We start from the raw sequence: 21,877 nt of genomic DNA, 5'->3' as shown, positions 1-21,877 counted from the left end.
TTGGCCAGCAGCATTAAGTATGCTGACCAATACTACACATAACCTTTCTCTGAATTCTTTACTGGAACAGGAGAAGATGGAAACAAGCTGAGTCCTCTTCCTGGACTTCAGAGGAAAATATATTAAATTCCATTTCACACAGCTACATGCATTCATCTTACCACAACATTACACCTTGGATCAGAACAGTAACTGAGCCATCACATAGACAAAAGCACAGGTGAAACACTTGGGCCCCACCTGCTAGCCTGCTCCCTAAAATATCACTGGTTTGCTCATGTCTATATACGTATAGGGTGCCTATATTCTGCATGTGCAAATGGCTTTAGATACCTATTAGGTCCATAAATTACCATATAGCATATATTCAACACAAAACAGCGACAATTTGTTGTTGATAAAGGACAGCTGGACATATAAAGGGCCCCCTTACCTTCAGTAGCTTAGGGCCTCATCAGACCTAAATCCAGCCCTGCACATACATAGCAATCAATGAAACTGTTTGAAAGTTTCTCATATAATGGTTTCTTTAATCCCCATTTGATTCCTTAAAACTTTTTTCTGTGTTTGCTTTCAACATGGAGTCCTTTCCCATTAATGAGGGACTAGAACTTAACTAGATGTGATGTTTATGACACAATTAATAGCAACCACAGTGTGTACTTTTAAATAACAGGCACGGGGGGGGGGAGGGGACCATTTCTTATGAAGATCATAGCACAAGAGTAGGAGATGCAACCTCGGTCATCATAATGGTGCTGGTGGTCATGAGAGACAGTGAAAGACAGGAAGTATGCAGCTCTGCCATGAGGTTTGCTACTTGCCTGGTCATCGGTTCCAGGTACAATTCCCACAGACCTTCTCAGCAAATAACCTTTACACCAGCTCTATGCAGCAGGACAGATGTTCTTGCCTTTGAAAATAAAAACATACTGCACTGTATAATGCAGACTAGAATAGCATTTAGGATTTACATGTTACCTGTGGGCGGGCACGCAGCCGAGATAAGGCACTATCCAATTGATTTCCCGTAGATGTCACATGGAGAAGAGAAGGGCTGGCTACAGATCTCGGAATCACCGGTGAATAGACTAATGCAGACACTCACTGCTTGAGACACGCGTAAGTCCTAAGGACTTGCCAGACATTATGTTGAGACAGCTCTCTGCTGGCATCCTGTCTACACAGCTTTATGTGTTATGTGTATAATTTATTACAGATCCCATCATCTTTAATTTAAGATACATGCCATAGCTTTGCCATGGATTTCAACAGACTTGTGTCTGCTTATGCTAGCTGTGCATTTGAGCCAACAGTTAATTGGTTTCAGCTTCAATATTATATTAGAAAGTAGCATATAGGCCGCACGTCCCTGCATTTAATAAAACAGTGCCTTCCCCCACGGAAATCAGCAATGACAAATAGGATAGTGGGATTCTTCCGCTACAAAGATTTTGAGTTTCTGTAAGTGCTGGGACTTCGGATGAAAAGATATGAAGCTATTAATGCCTATCTTAATATATATTTGGGCTTGATTTTGAAGTATATGCTAACATAGGCATTAACAACCTCATACATTTTCATCCAATAGTCTGAATAGATTTTTACCCAAAAAACAGATACCACAAGCAAAGTTATGCAAGGAACTCTAGACTACTGTAATGACTTAAAAAAAAAAGAGTGTATATGCTGTAAAGACAATGTTGATGGAAGACTTAAAAAGAAGTTTTGACTAGAAAAGGTGAGGAGAGAAAGAGTGGGGGTCAAAGATCAGAGAACAAGGAGGCACAACATAGAAAATCCCTAGGATTTTTGGCAAGAGAGGATGTTAGTAGGGAAGTTTTGTTGTTGCAAAATATGCAGATGGAACCTAAAATTACTGAAATGAAATGTTTATATTTTTAGCAATGGCTTTCAAACATGTTGCCACTTATTTGTATAAAACCATCTTTGAAAACAAAGATATCAGTATTTTTTTTTAAAAAAAGGAAATCATATAGTATATCTGGTTGCATACATAAAAAGCTACAGATGGAGTTTTTATATACAGTTGTTTGCTCAGTAGATAGAATATTGAATCCTTCACCCATTAACTGTATCCTCACTACAAATTTGCTGCACCTGCTATTTTACATCTCGGTATATTTCATACTGAATATTTATGGCTCATTCAGAATGAAATGTGAAGGTCTCTCTCTGGCTAGTAGCAGGACAATGATGACACCTACTGGGCACAGTTGATCAGTCTTCATTACACTGACATAGCCAAAATGGCTTTGCTTATTTTAGGGCTAGTGTCACTTAGCTAAATAAATGTTACGTCAAATAAGCAGGGGAATGCGATTAACTAACTGCATTTGAAAATTTATTTACTGACAGCGTTCTCTAAGCAGCTTACAAATAATAAAACATTAAAAAGCAAGAATTGAAATTGTGAACATGAAAACCCACTGAAGTTTAGATCTGTTTTGGACTTTTAGTAACTGTGTGTTTCTGTGCTCCCCGCCCCCATTTTCTGCTCCTGAAATCTTCATCACCCCCAGTCAGCGTGGCCCGCAGTTAGGTACTATGGTCCAACAACATCTTGAGGGCACCGTGCTGGCCACCCCCAATCTGAACCAGTAATGGGGAAACTGAAATCTTTCAAATGCTGTTGGGCACCGACTGTTGAAACCTAAACCAGGAACAGCCAATATGATGCTGTCCAGATATTGTTGCACTTCTGCTCTCATCAGCATGGCATAAGGTCGGGGATCAAGGGAACTATAGTGCAGCAACAACTGGAAGGTCACAGGTTTTAATTTAACATAATAAACAGGTTAGCTGGCAGGGGTGTCAGCTTTCATAAAATAGGGGGGCAAGTAAGCCCTGCTGTGCATAACTGAGCACATGACACAGTGCATGGACACCGTCTGAATAGCAATGCCCATCAACTGGAGGGGGGCTAGCCTCCTCAAATATTTTTTTGGGGGGTGAAGACCCCTCAGCCCCTACGAGTTGGCTCCTATGTTAGCTGGAAAGCCATGCATCGCATGGGTTAAGGAGTAAGACAGCAGTGCATTAAAATCACCGTTGCAGCTGATAGAGAGCCTCACAGTATACTGAAGATGTGTGCTACTTCATTCAGTTCCTGGGGACTGAAGAAGAGAAAACACAGTTGTCAACTTTATTCCTTGAGTAAACGGCCTAAACTTTGTTTAATATGTTATCTGTTGGAAACATTAGTAGCAATAGCATTTATTTATATAGCTCCATCAATGTACATGGCTCCGTACAGAATTAAAGTAAGAAATTCTACCCCAAAGGGCGCAAAATCTAAAACAAATATAAGCAAAACAATAAAAATCAATAGCTTAAAATGCTTCGTTCACAAGCCATTATACTGAGCATAACAGAGCTAGCTAACCAAACCTAAAGGCCTCAGAAAAAAAGATAAGTTTTTAAGAGAGATTTGAACGTATGGAGTGAGGGGGGTGCAGCCCACAAATGTTATGGAAGATGATTCCAAGCATATGGAGCAGCAAGAATGAAGATGCAACAGAGAACAAGAAAACCCTAAAACAATAAAGTCCAGAATTAGAAGAACAAAGAAAACAGCTATGTCCATAGCGGGTCACCAGGGTTGAGGGATAGGAAGGAGACTGACCCTCAAGGGCTTTAAAGGTAAAGACAATAAGCTTATTGAGTATTCTAGAGTTAACAGACCGACAATGAAGTGGCTGTGAAAGAGGAGAGGCATGGTCTGATAGAAGCGCCAAGGAAATAATCTTTGCTGCAGCATTTCGAATGGAAACAAGAGGACTGTTTGTCTTTGCTGTTTATTTATAGCCTGCCCATTAAGAATAGAAATCCCTTCTCAGCAGGAGAGCTGTGCTACAGCGCCAAGATAACAGAGGCTGCAGGATATCAAAGGAGTCAACTCTTTTCTCTATATTTGTACTACAATAGTCTGCCATCGCACTGGCCTAGTCTGAGCTACTTTGAGGTGCAAGGGAAGCATGGATGGAATGGAGCCCTTGCAGGAATCTTCTTCAGAGGTCAAATCAGTGATGATACACTGGGCAAGAGATTTTGGTTATAACATACAATTGGTAGCTGGGAGAGGTTATGGAATTGGGATTTAAAGTTCACAGCATGCTATACTCTGAAAGAAAATTATATGAAAACAATATACTGTTGGTATTTAACCCCCAATAAATTAGCTAAAATGTATAAATCAAGATCAAATGTATGCTGGAAATGTAAAGAGAATGAATGCACATGTCACATGTGGTGGACATGTAAAGTAGTAAAGGAATTCTGGGAGATGATATACAATGAGTTGGGGAAAAAGGTTTAAAATAACCTTTTCTAAGAAACCAGAAGCTTTTCTTTTAGGAATTCTAGGTGCCGAAATCCCAAGTGACCAAAAGAGATTATTCAAGTATGTGACTACAGTTGCCCAGACTTTGTTAGTTCAGAGATGGAAAGAAAACACGGTGCCTACAAAGAAAGAATGGCAGATAACAATGAGGGGCTATGCTGAAATGGCAAAACTGACGGGATGAATTAGGAATCAGGAAGACTTACATTTCAATAAGGAATGGAGAAAGTATATAATGTATTTTTTATAAAGATATTGTAAGCAAGTTAAAATCATTAGTAGGACTGATATGACACTTAAAGCTAAAAGCTGAATTATGGATTAAAAGATTTGATAAAATTGGAGTGACAGATGAGATGCAGGAGAAAATGTTGGCATAAGGATCCACAAAAGGGGAGGAGGGAATTAAATGGGGATTTATTGATTATATCTTAGTTGTTGTTTGTATTCTTTGTTGTTGTTTGTAAACCTGAAAAATCAAAAAACATATTTTAAAAAATATATTCCTCAGAGCATGAATAGGTTGCCTTGGGAAGAGAAAGATGTGAGGTGAAGGCATTGCTGACCATGGAAGAAAGAGAAAGTGGGTTGGGAGAGAGAAGCAGAAACATTGTCCTTCTGGTGGCCCAACTGTGGGTTCAAAGAGCTGAGGAAGAAAGAACACATTGTGGTACCTGGGAGGGAAATTGAAGCATGGAGAGGGGAGTCATTGTAGCCATTGAAAGGGAAATTCTAAGGGAGCGAAACTGAGTCAGGCAATAGGTCAAGTGAGTAGGAGGGAAGCCCTTTGAACTACAAAAGAAGTGTGTCTGAAGAAGACAATACAGTGGTGCCTCAGGTTAAGTACTTAATTCATTCCGGAGGTCCGTTCTTAACCTGAAACTGTTCTTAACCTGAAGCACCACTTTAGCTAATGGGGCCTCCTGCTGCTGCCACGCCGCCGGAGCACGATTTCTGTTCTTATCCTGAAGCAAAGTTCTTAACCTGAAGCACTATTTCTGGGTTAGCAAAGTGAGTAACCTGAAGCGTATCTAACCTGAAGCGTATGTAACCCGAGGTACCACCGTATACATCTGTGAATTTCAGAGTGGTATGTAAACCGGAGTGTGCCTCAGTATCCCCAACTACAAAGTTTCAGAAGATGTTGATGTGCCTGGGAAAGATTATGGAGGAATGATATAAAGTTCATGGCATGTACAGCACTTAAGGAGAATTATATGAAAAAGATGTATAGATGGTATTTAACACCGTTAAACTATCAAAAATGTACAAAACAAAAGATAATAAGTGCTGGAAGTGTAAGGAGGTAGAAGGTACATTTTACCGTATATGGTGGCAATGTCTGGTTATAAAACGTTTTTGGGAAATGATCTATAACGAATTGGGGAAAAATGTTAAAAATAACCTTTGTTTAAAAAAACCAGAAGCTTTCTTAATAGGTATACAGTGGTACCTCGGGTTAAGTACTTAATTCGTTCCGGAGGTCCGTTCTTAACCTGAAACTGTTCTTAACATGAAGCACCACTTTAGCCAATGGGGCCTCCCGCTGCTGCCGCGCCACCGGAGCATGATTTCTGTTCTCATCCTGAAGCAAAGTTCTTAACCTGAAGCACTATTTCTGGGTTAGCAGAGTCTGTAACCTGAAGCGTATGTAACCTGAAGCGTATGTAACCCGGGGTACCACTGTAATTGGAACAGATATACCAAAAGAATATAAAAGTTTATTCATGTATGCAACAACAGCCGAAAGGACATTGACAACCCCACACTGGAAAGAAGAACAAGTCCCAGTTAAAGAAGATTGGCAATGTAAACTAATGGAATATGTTGAAATGGCTAAATTAACTGGAAGATGTAAGAAATCAAGAGGACAACAAATATAAAAAAGAATGGAAAATGTTTATTGCATATTTACAAATGCATTGAAAAGAAGTTAACACAATAGTAGAGTTTAAAAAAACACTTGTAATATTAAGGACGATGTTTGAAATTGGAAATATTTAAAGATAAGAAAATTATAGACATGTACAACATAAGAAAATATGTTGGGGGACGGAATGGAGGGAAGTCAAGGGATCGGAGGAATCCCAAAATATGGATTTAATATGGTATGAAAACATTTTATTTTCTATTTTCTATTTTTATTTTAATTGTATTTGTTTATTATGGTATGTGAAGACAATGTCTGATTGTGAAAAATAGTAAAAATAATAATAAAAGAAGAAGAAGAAGATGTTGATGTGCACTCAGTTCAAGTGGACAGCAGGCAGCTTCTCATTGTGCTACTCCAGGCAGCTGCCTAGACAATCTGTATGTCTGGACCAGCCCTGCTTGGCTTATATAGAAGGCTGAGTTGCTGGTCTTCTTTGTCCCTTCTGATCCTACAATGTATTTTTTTGTTAAATTTAAAGCATTTCTAAACCACTTAATATTTTACAAATTTTAAGCGGTATTCAAAAACATCAGAAAACATTATCATAAACATCAATAAAAGAGAGAAGAGCACAAACAGGGAAAACAGGAATTCAGAATTAACAGTCCCTAATCTAGTGGGTCAGGGAAAACCTGGGCAAAGAAAGATATGGGCCCCTTCAGATTTGTGTTTCATTGAGGATGTATTCTGCAACATACCATAGTTTTGACACAATAATAGTGCATTGGTGGTCGATTTATTCTGCTTCATTAGTGGCTTCCCTTGTGCTGCTATATTACTGCTGTCTGAAAGGGCTACAGCACAACAAAAGTGGAACAAAAATAAACCAGAACCTTTGTGGAATAAAAAGGTAAGAGACCTCCGCAAGAAGTTACAGAACATTAACTATAGGGAAATGAAGCAGTGTGACAAACAGACACACACACACACACACACACACACACACACACACCCCTTCTTCAGATACAAATGGTATTGATAGCGAAATCAATAGTTTCATAAGTACAAATCATCATGCGTGTACAATTAAGAGGGCATATGGAGAGGTCCCAAGCTTTTCACGGGACACCTGAAGCAGGTGCTAGATGGAAGAACAATGGCAGAGAATATTATAAAGTTAGATTTTTAAAATAAAAAATCCAACGCTTGCTTCTTGAATATATATTACTTCAACTTTACAATCCAAAGAAAGAATATTCCTGTTACGAAGAATCAGCAGCAGGTGGGTGACTCATTTCCACTGACAGAATGACCGCGTCTGGTTTATTGTCTTCAACAAATAAAAGGATTTCTAATGAACCCCGACAGGTTATTTGGAAAGTGCTGAAGAACTAGGATCAGGTGCAGTTTTAGGTTTGTTTTGTTATTTTTCAATATTCATCTAACCTGTCAGGATCTCATCCAGATTTTTATTATATTATTTTATTTTTGGAATAATGAATGGAATTGTTTTATCAGTATTGATGCAGAGAGCATGAGGTGGAAAAAAATATACATTCCACTGAAATGCTGTCATCCAAATCTTTTGTTTAACTGACAAGAGTTGTCATGTTCTTTCGGTACCTGATGGGCAGAGTGTAAACTGATAAACAGCTTAAAATGAAATTGTCAATCACCATTACAAAGCCTCAGCTACTTTCTTCTTCAGCTGGAAAGCAGTAAGAGGCCTCAAAATTCAGATTCCCTGTGCCCCTCTGGACATAGCAAGAGACAACAAACTTTGTGAGTATGATACCGGCCTCAGGTAAAGAGGGAACAACTATTGAGGAATGACACTCGGGGGTGTATTATAATCATTCTGGAAATAGCAGTTTTTACTCCTTGTCTCAGGAGAAGAAATGTTGCTGAATAGATGCATATAAAGAGAGACCTGCAGCTTCCAGGTAGTGACCTAAACACAGCCAGCCTTCAAAAGTCACACTTCTACAAATTTTGCAATGCTGTTCTCCAGGCAAGTAATATGCACAAAATCATACACAATATATATTCGTGTAATATTCATTAATAAATATAACATACAAACGTGTTACATTTGGGGGGGGTGTATATTATGGGAAGCTGCATACACACCTGTGTAAATTAGTAGAAATTTGTACTAAAATGCTGTTGAATTTTCACGAGTGCTTTTCTTTTAAAAGCAAACTAATGTGGAGAACTGAAAATAGGATTGGAAAATGAGAAACTAAATAAACAGATTTATTGTTCATCTCTACTACCAGGTGACCTATTTATTGTGGATTCATCCTCAATGTTTTTGCACAATGTTTGCAGGGAAGTTATATATGACTTCAGCTGTTTATGGAGCAGCTATGCCGATTAGTTTCCAGGGAGGCCACATCAAACAATTGTCCACACTTTCCAGTGCCATCATGTTCCCTACTGCAAGAAGCCAATCTTACTTCTTTTCTCTTTTGGTCTACTAAAATTTAGTTGAATGCCACCCAGTCCAAGCTATGTCTCTACAATACCACACAAAACAATAGCTTCTGTGTCTGTAGCTTGTTTTGCCTCAAGCACCATTATTATTATTATTATTATTATTATTATTATTATTATTAGCTTACTACAACAAATTCTCAAAGCAGCTTACATTTTTTTCCAAAACACACACACAATAGCAAATTAAAATACATCAGAAGATTTAAAAACACTAACTAAAAGTGCTGATTTTGCAGTAGCATAAAAGGAGCACACCCTCCTCCACCAGACTACAACACAAACAGCACTTAAGAGTGAAGCGCTGGAATAAATTAACATGGAGATACATGTGACTTTTATATTTAAGTACATTTAATAATCTCTCCCCCCCCCCCGCCCTGCTCCAGATAATGTGACTCCCACAAAGTCTCCCACTCAGGTATTGGCCAGACTGAGACCTCCTCAGTTTCAGTAGTGTGGCTGTATTATGCACCTTTATACTGTGCTCTGGTAAAGACAGCCTGTTCAATGCTGGCTCCAAGATCTGGGGAGAACAGCTCTTGGGCAAGTTTCACTCAGATGGGTCCCTTTAGTCTGGAAGACACATTCTGACATTTGTTTTTTGTTCTTTTGGGATAGCCCATACAAAGAGAATGTCAGTGCTATAAGAGAAGAGTGCTGGTCCTAAGGCTCCCATCAGATGCTCAACTTTGCCACTACCTGGAAGTGGTCCATTTGGGTACCAGAAAAGCCTTTCCTATGATGCAATCAGGAGCAAATTCTAACTTGAAGCTGCACCAGATGGGATGAGGGAGGGGGAAATCTACTTCCAGGTGGGGAAAGAGTAGGCAGGGGAAATGGTTCAACCTTCTCCCTTCTCTGTCACCTCTCTGCTCCGAATCTTACCCTGCAGAATCGCTTTTCCAGTTCAAAATATGGCCAGGCTTTTGTTACATGTGTTTGTACATATCGTGCCTTTTGGGGAAATGCAGGGAAGGCTGCTATAAACATAGCATTACGGGATTTTTGCCCATTGGGAAGCTCTGTCGAGCTCTCCTTGTTACTAATATGTAATAGCAATAATGATAGGTTGATTAAGGACCATGCCTGTATCTGCTTTCGCCAGGAGACAGCTATCAGCATAGCTTTGTTGCTCTGGAGAGTATCAATCATACAGTGCCATAATGCAAGGCATGGATAGTAGGAGGAAGCTAACTGGAGTGGGTGGACTAAGGCTGAAGACAAATGATAGTCTTTTCAGAGTAATGGAGGCATCGTTGCCTGTGATGTGCACATCCATCCCATTCTTGTTTCTGGCCAAACAGTTCTACAGGTGTTTGTAGTGGCCTGGACCACAGATGACGGTGGAGCAAAATAAACGAATGTCAATAGCACCTCCAACATGCCATCTTCAACTCTCTTAAGAGCTGCTTGTCCTAAGGGAATTCTTGCCTTACTATAAAAGTGATGTGGAGGGTTTTTCTAAATGTTTTTATTAAAATGTTTCATGGAGGAGCTTTGTGTGGTGTAGTGGTTAAGAGCGGTAGTCTCGTAATCTGGGGAACCGGGTTCGCGTCTCCGCTCCTCCACATGCAGCTGCTGGGTGACCTTGGGCCAGTCACACTTCTTTGAAGTCTCTCAGCCCCACTCACCTCACAGAGTGTTTGTTGTGGGGGAGGAAGGGAAAGGAGAATGTTAGCCGCTTTGAGACTCCTTAAAGGGAGTGAAAGGCGGGATATCAAATCCAAACTCTTCTTCTTCTTCTTCTTCTTGTACCTGGTATCAGATGATATCAGGTGTGGGGCAAGTGGGCATATAACTGGCAAAAGATGGCCTCACAGACCAAATGAGGACTCCTGGTGGGCCGAATTTGACCCACAAAAGTGCCTGACATAGATGAATTAACTATCAGACTCAGTCCAAGCCAGTCCTCTGTTCCATAACCTGCAGCCTATTGTTGCAGCGTGAAGAGCTCCTGTTCAGGGTTCCAGTCAGTCAACCATGCCCTCTTTTAGGAAACTCTGTTCCATTCCATCTGCCAGCCATTGTTCCACCCACCCGCTGCCCCCTCTCCCACAGTCACTCAGTCAGCATCCCATAGGCAGGCTACGGCACTGGATATTGGATAGAGGACAATTTGCTTTGCTATTTCAAAAAGAAATATCTGAAAATACTTCTCAAACCCTTTTCACTCATTGGTGCAATGTATTTCAGGAATTTGAAATGCCATATACTTACTTTGCCTTAGAACATAAATATATTTCTTGTGGCGCAGAGGCTGAGATGGTTTGGATGCCGAAAGATCTGTGTGTCGTGAAGGGGCTTGAAAAAAATCCATGTTTGTGTTATTGCTTGGATTTATTTTGTGCTTCCTAGAATCAAGACCCCATCTGCAGCTTTGGTCTGATTATTTACTGAGCTGTGTCTCACCTAGATAAATCATTTGGGGTGGAGGTGAATATATATTCATCTTGATCATTCTCCGCTTTCCAAAGTCTACAGCAGAAAAGCTTAGCCCATTTCTGTAACATTATTGTCCACAAGAGTTTACAAACATGATAATTTATATATCTGTAAGGTTATCCACAGAAATTGCTAAGTGCAAAATTCTTGGGTGCCATCACAAAAATAGTTTGCTGCTGTGAATTCACAAGATGTGCCTTTCATGAGCATGTTTTAATTTTATATGAGATCCACGTTTTCTCGGAACTGATTTTCAGTTTATAAATTATACCCAAGTACAGATGTCCAGGCACAAAATACATGCAACTGACATCAGTATTTGGTGCATGTTCCTTTTTTAAAAAGGCTACATTTAGCCTTGTTTGCCATTTTTTGAAAGACTGCGTGCCTCGATTTGTGCACATGCGCACCTTTCACACTTGAGGAGAGGTGTGTGTATTTTGTAATTGGATATCTGAATCTGGACACAAAATGAAAAGTCCTGCGACCTAAAATTATAACTTGATCTGAAGGAGGTGGATGTGACAGCTTGATCCATAGATCCTTCCCACATAACTCTCTGCCCGTTATATGATATGTGTTTTATGAAATCCAAGCTGGGCCTTCAGTGGCTATAAAGAAAATCCAAATCTGTATTGTAAATGTCAGCTAAATTGCTGGCAAATAAAGGCCTGGGTTTTGCTGGAAGAGCAATAAGCTCAAGTGCATCATGAGTTATTTATTTCCAAATGGGAGCCCTGCTATTGAAAATATCTGTTTGACAAGTGCAATGTGCAGAAGAAAATCATCCGTGCTGATTGGATGAGAGGTTGTTACCAATCAAAACACCACAGAGGTTGGCCAGAGAATAAGAAGCTGTAGGTTTGGAAAACAGATATAAACCATGAAATTGGGATCATGATGACACCCAGGTACATTTTTTTACATGGCCTAAGACACTGGTTAAGGGACCTCTCGTCATTTATCCCATAACCGCTTTGAACAGGAACCAATAAAAAGGCCAGAACCTCCAAAGAGGCAGCTACTAATTAACATTGTACATGCCCCTTAGCTAAAACAGGCTTATTTGTATAAACTTATAAAAAGATGTTGACTAGGCATAAGCAAACTCGGCCCTCCAGATGTTTTGGGACTACAACTCCCATCTTCCCTAGCTAACAGGACTAGTGGTCAGGGATGATGGGAACTGTAGTCCCAAAACATCTGGAGGGCCGAGTTTGCCTATGCCTGATCTTGACTGTAGAGAAAGCCACTGCTGGATAATATGTCAGTATATGAAGCGCTTACGAAGAACCTTAATTTTAATGCCACATCTAGCAAAGCATCCAGTGTTTAAAAAGTGGAAGGAACCATGGAATAGGAATGAAACCTAGATAACATCGGTGCATGTGGGATCCCTTAGCAACAATATTAAAAGATATCTACAAAAGGCAAAACTGGGACAGTGTTTTACCATGGAGAATGAGACATGAGGCAGGCACTCCAACTGAGAAACCCTTCTCCTACCTTCTCCTGAGCTTTCCTGCAACCAAGACCACTGTGTTGAAGCAACTCCACCCTAGTGAGTTGATTGGGAAAAATCTGTAGGTATTGTTGCTAACTTGTACGGCTAGATGCCAAGGGGCCTACAGCTCAGACTAGGGATGTGCTCTCTGCGGCATTGCATTCTCTCTGCCTGCATACCTGACAACGGGATAATTTTGCAATGAATCTGAATCACAAAGATCGCTGTCAATAAACCAACCAACAAACCTGCATTTATAATAAATGAAGCAAAATAAAATAAAAATACGAGCACCGAGATTGATGACAAAGGAAAAGAAAAACTGACATGTGGGAATAAATAAATAAAAAAGAGTGCAGATATTATACTGCATGGCTGCTAAAAAATGTATTAGCATTTTTATTAGAGCTACTGCTATCTTTTGGGTTTTGTTTTGGCACATTCTCAGGAGGTATGAACTCTTCATTTAATGTAACGAGAGATTTACATGCAAGCGCTAATCTTTTATCTTTTACAACAATTACATGTTGAAGAAAATATCTTCCAAGCGATGTCAGCTTGAGTGACATGTGAACACCCCTCTATAAGCATCTGTTACAGAAATTCTATTACTGAAAGTCTGTCACACTTTAAAATTGGAACAAACGTTGTAGGAGACCAAGAGAGTTAAAATGTTATGATGCTTTGGGGGGGGGGGGTGTTTTCCACTACTATCACAGAGAGCCCATATATATATATATATATATATATGCAAATTATAAACAATAGCACATTGCTTGATGGTTTACAAAATTCACACATTTGCAAAATGCTTTGGGAACAGAGCACTAAGTAGTGTTCCTGTGAAAACAGAAGTGGAATAAATTAGCATTGTCTAGATTGGTGGATTGCTTTGGGGCTCCCTTATTTTCTTGTTTTCAGCAAGAACGTGTAGAAAGATCTCTCTCATTTCAAAGAAATGTGACTTCCCAATAATATTACATGTGTTTATGCAAGGGGGATGAAAGAGAGCATTATTAGCTCTTCCAGATGAGCCGCTATCACCATATTTTTTAAAAATATATATATGAAAACTCCAATCCTTGTAGGAGTCAAGATGTGCAGACATTGTTTGTTTCATGCAAAACTAGCCTGCTCCTGCATATCAGTGTTTTTAGCCAATGAATGAGGGTCATAGGAATGATACACATTTAATGAAGCAGAGCTAGCCCATTAACAAAAAGGGCAGAATGACACATGCATGGTTTGGAAGAACTTCCCTGTTCATTTTTAATCATTGGGTGGATGTAAACACGGGGGGGGGGGGGGACCCCGCTATAAATAAGTCAGAAATTAGATTATTTTAACAAACAAAAAAATTCCTATAGGAAACGTCATTTTTAAAAAATTCCTGCTCTCTGGCACCATCTGGTGTTGCATGTTTAAAACACATTCAATTCTTTGTTTCTTTACGAATGTAGTTGAGTCTCTTGTTTCTTTGTGTCCCCCCCCCCCCCCGAGTAGTGGTTGCTATAGAAATAGGGTTGCCATAGTTGCTTTTTTTAGGAAACCCCCAAACACGGGTTGGTTGGTTTGTTTGTTTGTTTACTTGCCAAAGATCCAAGACAAGCCTTCTGGAAATTCCGCCCCCCAGACATCGCTTCTGCCTTTGAAATCCTGGTAATACCTGGGGAAATCCGGACATGTGGCAGCCCCAAGATTTTAGTGTAGTTATGATTGGGCAGTGGTGTCAGGAGATAATGAGTGAGTGTAGGACAACCCTGCAATGTAGTTCAGTATTGTTATCTAATTGGCTTCATTTCAAAAAGGAAATTGAAAGGACCCCAGAAAAGAACTGCATACTTCAACTGGTGAGTGGATACTAGGCCGACCCACTGAGAAGCAATGGATTTGTACACCTAGCATGGAAGTTTGTGAGAGGGCAGGCCTACCTAGTCTAGCCCTCAGCAGTTATCAGGTGCCTAGTCACCTGATCTACCAGCCCTGTCCTGTTCTAATCAATTCCCCCACTTCAGAAAAAATCTTGCAGTCACCCACAAACCTAAGAAAAGCCCTGCTGGATCAAACCAAACACTCACCTAACCCATCATTCTGTCTTTACAGTGACCAACCAGATGCCTATGGAAAGCTCAACTGTAAGGCATGAACACAAAAGCTTGTGGTAAAAATTATTTCAAAATACAAATGTTCCATTATGTTCCCTAGAGGGGCGGGTAGTAGTTGAAGTCCAACAACTTTTGGAAATCCACAAGTTCCCCATATTTGCATTTAAAAAACATCAAAACCATTATTGTTTCAAAACACTGTGGATTATAGTTCGCATGGTTGTGCCACTGCTATCTCATTAACTAATTTCAGAGAATGTTGATCCTTGTTTTCTTTCCTCCCAAAGAGTAAGATTTAGATGGCACTGAATGAGGCTGTTTTCACACAAGTTTTCCTCTGGGACAAATAGGCAAGTAGGAGCTATTCCCAGGAGTGATCAGATATGCATAAAGCAAAAGCCATCGCTTTTTAAAAAAAAGTTTTGTTTTTTTTAAATGTGCATTTCATAGAAGGGCTCCTGGCAGCTGATCTGAGAATGCCTTAATTATTCCAGATTAGACATGTGCAAAAATAAAGACAACAGATAAAAGGTAATGTTTAATAAAGTAAAATCAACCAAAACCACGAGGCGGGGGGGGGGGGGTTAGTCAAGTTAACTGCATCAGGCAAGAAAACAGGAGTGGATAGGTAGAAGTCATAGGCTGAACTTTTTGCAGGTGAGGTGCAACATGGGGGGGGGGGGGAGCTGTGCATGGTGGTCACATGCAAAAACATAATTTTGCTGACCATGTCCCTGATGGCTATGCACTCAGTGTTACTGAGAATGGGGCAGTACGGGCCCTATACATGTCCACAGACCCTCCAAGTGTCCCTATTTTCCAGGGACAGTCCCGGATTTACAGAACCTGTCAGTTTCTGATTTGATCCCAGAATGTCCCACTTTTACTTAGGACATCCCTATTTTCACTGGATTAACGTTGCAGGGTGTGGAATTATCCAACTCCAGAGCAATCTGAAGGCAGCCCTGTATAGGGAAGGGTTTCTTTATTAAAAAAAAAGTTTAATGTTTTATTTTTTATATATGTTGTAAGACACATGATGTGGTTGGGGGAAGCCTGTCAGATGGGTGGAGTATAAATAGGAAAATGATGATGGAATTGGACGTCCCTATTTTCACCAGAGAAATTTTGGAGGCTGTGTGTCCAGGTCTCCCATGCTTTCAGGAACCCTGGATATAGGGCATGCCGTACATGCAGATGATTCCTTTTTCATGTACACTTATAAGGTCCTTCTCACAAACACCACAAGGGGCCATGGCCAACAGATGACTCAGCATCCGGTGCATGGCACAGCCCGCTTCACTCCCCGCACAAATTCACTGAATGCATGAGGTTTGTAGGAACAGTTCAAGAGATGAGGGGATTATCTATGAAATAAGATTGGGTAGCCTCACCATCAAAGCCAGAGCTGAGCTCTTCTTAATTCCAAAAGCGCCACCATGGCACACATTTAGCATTTGTCGTGGCCACAGGTCAAGACTTCCTCAGAAGCCGAGTCCTTCAGCAACTGCAGCTCCAAGGAGATGGGTTCGTACTGCAGTCCATTCCATGTGGATGCAGACATTGCAGTCTGCTCCCTGTGTCCTGAACCCTGAGTGGCTGGTTCCCAAACACCTGAGGAGATCAAGAGAGCCCTGAAAAGTGATCCCCACAGCCGAAAACCCCATTACCTCAAAGAAACCAACAGTTATAGAAGGAGGCACTGATTCTTTAACTAGTCAGGAGACAACAGTTAGATAACGGGGCCATTGGTCTATGACTACTTAGTGAAGGGAAGCTTTGCTTCTGCACATGACTGTGGCACGATGGGAAGTTTTGCTTCTAAGCTTTTCTTCTGCACATGCTGCACAAACCGTTCTAATACCAAGACATTCCCTCATCATCCTAGAATGTTCAGTTCATGAAAACATTATACTCTGACCTGTTCTTAATGCATAGTTGACCACATCTACGGACTGCGATTGTTATGTTCTTTCAAGTCATGCAATATCAATCATTAGTAACCATGTGTTACCTTTCCCAGCCTTCATGATTAATGCCCTTGCATTGTATTCATGTTAACCAATCAGCAATAAGCACATATGTGGCAAATGCTGTAATATTCAATAAAAGGGACTCTCCGAGACTTGCTCGAGAGATGCCTCCCGTATGACACCTTGCCATTCGTCTGTCGTTTATTTCAACCCTTAGCCCAGTCTATGACTACTTACCCTCATAGGAGGGCTGGATGAGACCTTTTCAATGGTGGCATCCATGCAGTAGAATTCTCTCCCCAGAAAAGCTCACCTGGCACTTCCCTTACGGTCTTTTTAGCAGCAGGGAAAACCTCTTTTCTGTTTCTAGGACCTTTTAATACATTTTAGCTTTAAGCTGTTTTTATTCTCTGGGACTTGTTGTACTTCAGTATTCTTTTGAATTTTAAAATGTTGCAAGTTGTCCCAAGAACCCTGTTATAAATCCTGCAAATTGATAAATAAATAATCTTGCAGACGGGACCATTACTCATTCCGGCGAAGCCAGCAATCTGAACAGCTGGCCCTTAGTGTGCTATCTGAGTAACACATTTTTTACAAGATGTTAGGCCTTACTTATACAATTAAAATTGAGTGGTCATTATTCTAAAATAATAACCAGTAGATAAATAAACCAGGAATTTCAGGGTCTTACAACACATTCCCTTACTGACTTAATTGGCTCAGCCGTAGGATACTGTATCTGCATACTAAATTGCACCCACCAGATAGCATTTCTGGTGTTGTTTACCCTGTTATTTGCTCAACCAAAACAGTCAAACAACATCTGAGGGCCACATGTTTCCCCATCCCTGCCTTACCCTGTTACTTATCCCAGGGTGAAACAGGAGCCTCTCATCTTGTAAGGAGGACTTTTTTGATATTAATATTTTTATATCTTGTTAGGAGGACTTGACTCTCAAAGGATAAATACAGGACTGATTCATACATGCCTCTACATTACTCAATATAACACAGAATTCAGTTGCTTCTGACTGAACATGTGATCATTCGTTCAAGTGGATTTTGGTTTAAGTGATATATAACATGCATGAGATTCTTCATCTCAAGGTCGTGGGTTCAAGCCCCACGTCGGGCAAGAGATTCCTGCATTGCAGTGAGTTGGAATAGATAAGACTTGTGGTCGCATCCAACTCTACAATTCTATGATTCTGCAACAGAAGCTGCTGCATATGGATTCTGCATATGAGGCCAGTTTCACACATGCAAGTCATCCTTTAATTGAGTTCTTATTCTAGGATGCTCGATCACATTGAAGAGCCCTTTGGGGTGCGGATCACACAGCTCATTTCGTGAAAGGAAGCACAGATAAAGACTGTGCAGATACTGGGTTCAGTGTTTGGCACTGAAAGAGATTTCATGAAATCAAAGTCATTCTGAGGAAACACTCCGCATCTCATTGGTACAGTGGTACCTCGGGTTACATACGCTTCAGCTTACATACGCTTCAGGTTACACACTCCGCTAACCCAGAAATAGTGCTTCAGGTTAAGAACTTTGCTTCAGGATAAGAACAGAAATCGGGCTCTGGCGGCGCGGAAGCAGCAGGAGGCCCCATTAGCTAAAGTGGTGCTTCAGGTTAAGAACAGTTTCAAGGTTAAGAACAGAACTCCGGAATGAATTAAGTACTTAACCCGAAGTACCACTGTATGTGCCTTTGCACCTCAGTCTTGACAAAAAAAGCATGTAAGAAATGTTTAAACATTTGCACTTATGTAGGAAACTTAGAACGCTGCTTTAAGTCTTTTCAGAGCTAGAAATATGTGATACATTTTGGTCCAATTCTGAAGAGTAAATATTTTACTTATTGTAAAAGTAAATATGAACTGACAGTATAAATGTAATTATTACTCTGTTGGGGGACTTGTTATTTCTCATTCCTTTGACCATTCTATTTTGAAGATACCTTTTAAAGCCTTTGCTTTGCAGGAGTCAAATCAATGGTATATGTTATCAAGAGGAAAGTACGCAGAGAGACAGCACAGTCTTCCAATTCATTTTATCGCACTTGCATTCTAAAATGCCATAATTATGGCTAATTTTGCCTTTCAAGCCCCAGCATGACTCATGCCTAGAGACAATGGATTTTACATTTTGCCAGATAGACCTGACAATTATATTTTAAAACATTTATTTTTACACCTTTAATAAAAGATAACCCTCCAAGTTAATATTCCGTCGCCACTGGGTATTAAAATTGTGTGCTGCTAAAGTGCCACCTACTGTATCAGCAGGAACAATACATGGCATGATAATGTGAGTCTTGCTCAAAAGTTTTAGAAGCCAACACACACTCTTAGTTGTGCGTAGGATTAAGAACTGTGCAATTTGCTCCCAGAAGTCTCCCAGCCATAGGCTCGACAAAACAATCATGTGACTTATGGGATTGTCAGCGCAGTCTGCAGGGTCAGGGTCAAGCTCTGGGAGCAATTGCACACTTTCTGAGATTTTTGCATGCATTCTGTGCCTTATTTTAAGTACTCTTCTCACTTCTAAAAATAATTACAGTGTTACTGAATATTCTAGGTATTAATTGCACTGATTCCTCATAGCTGTGGGACCAGGAGTAAAGCACTGGTAATACAACTTTGATGTATTACCTTTGACTACTTTTTCTGAGAAATACAGCTCCAGTTCTGTGACCTGTTATGGGTAACTTTTGCTAGGTTTTCAGGAAACTGGATAGAGGATGTTAAGTCATGTCCTTTATTAATTAGCATTTGTGAAAAGCTGTTTCTGAAGCAAGCCTATGGTCTGCTTAAAAAAAGAAAACATACAGGAGGGGTGTGGCCCTTCAGGTGTTATTGGACTACAACTCCTACAACCCCCAACTGTAGGCCATGCTGACTGAGGATGATGGGAACTGGAGTCCAGTGGCCTCTGGAAGGCCCCAGGTTCCCCATCCCTGTCATGGGGCAGGAGACCACACACAGGACAGGAGCATGCTTATGTGGAACAAACCCCATGGTGCTGTTCCTTTCCTTTCTGCCATGGTGCGTCTGCAGCCTATGCACTGTTGTGAAAAATAAAAGGTCTGGATGCACCTGCCCTAACAATCCTCTCAGATTCAAGCCCCAGAGCTCAAAAAGACTGAGTGCAGATACAGAAGGTGGAAAAAACATCCCTTAACAGGCTGTTTCCTTCTGGCATGCAAGCCTCTGACTGTCCTGGCATACTGCCTTGGCATGGATGCCAAGGGAACATGGGTGGGTGGATGTAAAGACTCTGTAATGCCCTATAAGGAGAAAGACCACACTCCCCAATGTTTGTTCTGTGGCAGTGTCAGCAATATACAGTGGTACCTCTGGTTAAGTATTTAATTCGTTCCAGAGGTCTGTTCTTAACCTGAAACTGTTCTTAACCTGAAGCACCACTTTAGCTAATGGGGCCTCCTGCTGCTGTCGCGCCGCCGGAGCACGATTTCTGTTCTCATCCTGAAGCAAAGTTCTTAAGCCAAGGTACTATTTCTGGGTTAGCAGGGTGTGTAACCTGAAGCGTATGTAACCTGAAGTGTATGTAACCCGAGGTACCACTGTACTTTGAGTTATTCCAGGAGCAGTCTAAGTCTAAGTTATTGTTCTTGTCTAGAGTTCATTTAAAGGTGGTTCGCCACTAGTGATATTTTGCACCTTCCTTCCAGCACCAAGTTTCAGAAAAGATCTGCCACTTTAGCAGGGCAAATTATAACTCAATGATCTCTTGGCACACTGAAAACATGTTATAAGCAAATAAATGAACCAATGGTGACAACATACCAGCAGGAAGCGGAAGTCAGTGTGCCAAACAGTAGGATATTTCTCAGGATACATGATTGAATGCAAGGCAATGTTGTCTCGTGCTATGTAAATGCTTGTTTATACATGATAGGCACCTGCCCTCACATGTGTGCACACTAAGCTGTTCAATTATTGCTACAGCAATGTGATTCAAGACACAATGATAGAGTTGGTGGGTAGACGAAGTCTAGTAGTATGCAATAGTAAGGAAGCCTGAAGGAACTCCAAGCTTTGAAGAAATACGTAAAATTTTGGATTGCTATTGTTGAGCATAGAGTGACTCTTGTGGAATGGAAAGAATAGAAAACCAAGCTGGAAGAAGGGTTGCAATGGAGCAGGGTGGGGAACTTTGGCCCCCCAGATGCTGCAGAACTGCATGAATTCCAGCATGCATGGCTTAATGGCCAGGGGTGGTGGCCGTTGTCATTTAGCATCTGGAAGACCAAAATCCCAACATCTGAAGTGCAGCATCGTGTAGAAGGGCACAGATGTAAGAGTGAACAGGAGTATTCTGCACTGCAACGTTTTGTTGTAGGTCCTATTAGTCACCGTGTAACTTAAAATGTCTTCTGGCCGCGGAAGGGAGCTATTTCACTTTGACTCGTCACAGGCTCCTAAGGACAGCAACAGAAACGCCAGAGAGTTGGGGAGAGTCTTTGAGATTATGTGTCTCCCCCAGCCACTCCCTTGCCTACCAACAAGAAGGAGGTTCATTCCATCCGATCTATGGAACAAGATACCCCCATCTGCATATAGGGCATCATAATAACCAATGCAGGTATATGCACATTGGGAAAAGGTGGATAATCCTGAGCGGGGAATCAGTGATAAGAGACCTGAGTCTCATTTCGAAAACAAAACCTAGGCGATCGAAGCTCACGTGGCAGCCTCTCCACAGCTGTCCATCTATTTAGGGGGGATCCGTCAGTCATTCCAGCTCTTCCTTTCCCCGCCCAAAAAACAGGTTCTTCCTTCCTCCACCGTCCATCAAATCAACCCTTTTTTGCACGACCCCGTATCTCGCCCTCCCAGCGCTGTACGGTCCTCCCCCCGCCAGGTGCCGCTCTCCGCAAACCTCTCTTCTTTCCCGCCGCGGGAGTTGCAGAGCCGTCTACCCGCAACGCCTGATCCTGATTTGAATAAGTGGTGACGTGTGCGTCGGCGAGCCGCGCGAGTCCCGCAGCTCCGAGAAGCCGCGAGAGCAGGGAGCGCTTGACGCGGGGGTCAGAGCGTGTGAGAGTTGCGGGCCCGGCGGAGCAGGCAGCACCAGAGGCAACCCCAT

At 41.2% G+C, this 21,877-nt stretch overlaps 1 long non-coding RNA gene across 1 annotated transcript; it reads right to left on the bottom strand.

Moving 5' to 3' along the window:
- Positions 1-293: 293 nt before the first annotated feature.
- LOC308478854 lies at positions 294-21,695 on the bottom strand. The gene is made up of 5 exons (XR_013987338.1): positions 21,476-21,695; positions 16,997-17,245; positions 16,181-16,400; positions 12,684-12,860; positions 294-913 (listed from the first exon to the last, which is right to left on the bottom strand). It is a non-coding gene; the product is annotated as an uncharacterized lncRNA (long non-coding RNA).
- Positions 21,696-21,877: the final 182 nt, after the last annotated feature.

This window comes from Podarcis pityusensis, assembly GCF_964106645.2.
Source record: "Podarcis pityusensis genome assembly, chromosome: 6".
Lineage (NCBI taxonomy): Eukaryota > Metazoa > Chordata > Lepidosauria > Squamata > Lacertidae > Podarcis > Podarcis pityusensis.
The sequence above is the reverse complement of the archived record's forward strand: the minus strand, read 5'-3'. Positions and strand labels throughout refer to the sequence as shown.